Below are 3,187 nucleotides of genomic sequence, written 5' to 3'. Positions count from 1 at the left end.
ACTGTGAAGTGTGCATCTGATCTGATGTAAGCCTGGTCACAGACATCTGTAGTCTCTCTCGAGTTTTTCTGCTTAGGAATGTTCAGTTATTATCTCACTTATGCTCACTTCAGTTACTGCGCAATCGCGCATATCTCACAATCACCTATTAAACAAGGTTTTGTTTAGTCAGATGTGTTGTTCTGTTGCAGAGTAGAGAGGGTAGGAGGAAGTGACTTTAGGTTATATTCCTCACGTCCATCTGACACCTTGTCCTGAGTCCCCAGCATGCACTGGTGCCTAAGGCTATCTGTTGATAATTCAGTGGGGGTCAAGCATAGGGCTAGACTGCTGTAGATAGCTCAAAGCAAAAAAAAAAAAAAGGTCAACATACTAGGTTTTTTTAAGGCTCTTCACACCCATATGGTGTGAAGGAGCAGAAGGCAATAAAGGAGAAGAGTAAAAAATAAAGCTCTAAGATTTAACTCAAACAAAATGAAACTTTGTCAAGTTTGAAAGGACTTATGGGTACAGAGTCCCTCAAGCCATATCATAGAAGCCAAGTCTGATTGGCCCGGCCAGGACAGAGAAATTCAATGAGAGTGGCACTTTCTTTTCTTTTTCTTTCTCATTGGTCCCCTTTTCTTAAGCCCCTAGAGGCTAATGGCTGCCAGGATATTGATCTACAAAGGCTGACCCAACGTCCTGTGGAGAGGACGAACGGTTTATTAATCTTTTAGTTGCATGATTCTTGGCGTGAAGCAAGTAGGGTAAAAAAAAAGAAAAAAAGAAAAAACTTATGATAAAACATTGAATTAATTAGCCACTTTGTGTGTTCTCCAATTCCTATTCTCCGCGGGCATAATTAAGTTGTGTTTATTTGGACACAGTTTGCTCTTCAAGGAGGTAACACAGCTAATTGGTATTATGCTCAAGTCACACATACATTGCAATTATATCAACTAGCTGCTGCTGCAGAAGCCACTGTGTAGAGCTGGCATCTCCAATTACCGATTTAAAAGATAAAAATTAGGACATATTTAATGGATTTGTAAATGCAATAACATTTAAATGGTGGGAATTCTGGGGAATGAAAGTTGGAGCACAGTCTCTTGGGGAGAGGGAGGGGGTGGAAAATTCAATTGGCTCGTTCACCCACAATGTATTCCCCCAATCAGTTCCACTGATTCTTTCAATGAAGAATCTTGGGTCTGTGGGATTAGAAACTGGTTCATTTTCTACCTGATGATGTTGCATAATTACACCCTTCATTAACAGATTAAGCCCAGAACACCACAAGGCGTTTTTTTTTTTTGTCAGACTCTCTGCAGCTCTTAGCCTCTTTGTGATTATTCAAGCCCAGGATGGCACCATTTTTTCTGCCGATTACAGCAGATCAACTTTTCACTTCCTTTCCATCTGAAATCATAAGCGTTTCTTGCCCCTACAGTTTATTAAAAACCTGGAATCCTTTTGAGCGGGCGACATGTTTTTTTTTTTGGAAAAGGCTGTCAGTCAAAGATAGTAGAGGATATTTGAGCACACTGTGGGGCATACTTGGCAGAGCAATCTCCAAAAGGCATAAAGTCAGAAACGGCAGATAGAGGGTTATTAGCTTCCTTAATGCCACATATTTCAGCTTTTATTCTCTGATTTAATTGGATTACTCAAAAGTAGGCATGGCTCAGCAAATACAACAGGACAGGTTGTGTAACTCTAATCAATCTTTAATTGAGCATTTCTTTTTTTGGTCTCCCTGAAAAAAAAAAAACAATAAAATGTATTCCTGGGATTTTTACAACCCATAAATAAGCATCATCTGTAGAGGAGTGTGGGCCTCCCCCCAAACCTCCCTCATCGCTGTTGTTAGATCAGGAGGAGGAGAGCGAGGTAGAACACAACCACACTCTTTTGAAAATATTTATAAAGAGGACAAAAAAAATGCCATCTGGGTTCCAAACACAGTCCTCTGACCCATGACATCACTCTACTAGCTACTCCAACCCACAAGCTAATGATAACAAACAGTTTAACATGATGGATGGCATTGGCTCGTTGTCCCAAATCACATTCGATTAATGTGTGTACACACCTCTGAATTCAGGAGGGGTCATCAAACTTGATTTAATGTTTCACAGAAAGAGAAAAGACATTTCGATATACATTTATTTATTTATCTGCACATATTTGACAGGAACTAAGAGATAAGTGGCCAATTAACACAGGGACACAAGATTAGAACTAATTAAAATGTATTTTTCAATTCCCTGTCTTAATGTGCTCTCAAGGTACCTCAGTTGACCCCCCCCCACCCACACAGACATACACACAGGAACACACTTTTCTCCTCTAGCTACAAGTGTAATTGACACATATAATACAGCCACAGCTTCAATATTGTAAAAAATGAGCAACTAATTAGAGCATAATCCCCATAGAAATATCTGCTGAAGAAATCATTTGTCACAGTGCAAAATACTTCTTGTCATTTGCTGTGTTTGGCGTGAAAACAAGTTTTTTTGTTTGTTTTGTTTTGTTTTTTTGATTTTTCTCAAACCTTTGTGGTGCTGAAAAGTGTTTAGACCCCCCCCCATCGCTCGGCGCACTTCTCATCTTCATTGTCAGAGCAGTTAAAAATACAATGAGGTTGAGAGAGGGGGAATTGGAAGTAGACGTCCCCAGACACAGGATTTTGTTTCAAAACTGATTACTGGTCGTGCGATTTCATGTTTGAAAGCCAGAAACCTCAGCACCTGCCTGCATAATGACTGAGCCTTTGGTATTTAGAAACAATACTTTCAGTAATTCAGATTTGATTATGTTCAAAAAAATCCCATGAATCACAACACTAGGACAGGCTTTAAGAGCTTTAGTAATGCTCTGTTTCATATCTGTGAGAGCAATGTTAGCGTTATAATTTGCTGAATAGATGTATTTTCTCCATGTTCATACAGTATGGGTAATTTAGTCCTCTGAGACAATATTAAAAGAAGCAACACACTGATTTATTATGAGAATTGAAAAAAAAAGACCTCTCTAGAGTTTAGGCTGTAATGTATTGACACAAATAACAAGGAGTCTTCTTGAAGAAGGGATTTCTGCTTGCTTGATCTTTGCTTTCAAAAGAATCTGTGCCTGATTTAAACACATTTTTTTTCCAGTTGGACGTATAAGGCTCTGCAATGTAGTTTTCAGAAAGAAAAAGTGG

The sequence above is a fragment of the Xiphias gladius genome, chromosome 1 (assembly GCF_016859285.1).
Source record: "Xiphias gladius isolate SHS-SW01 ecotype Sanya breed wild chromosome 1, ASM1685928v1, whole genome shotgun sequence".
NCBI classification, from domain to species: Eukaryota; Metazoa; Chordata; class Actinopteri; order Istiophoriformes; family Xiphiidae; genus Xiphias; species Xiphias gladius.
The sequence above is the reverse complement of the archived record's forward strand: the minus strand, read 5'-3'. Positions refer to the sequence as shown.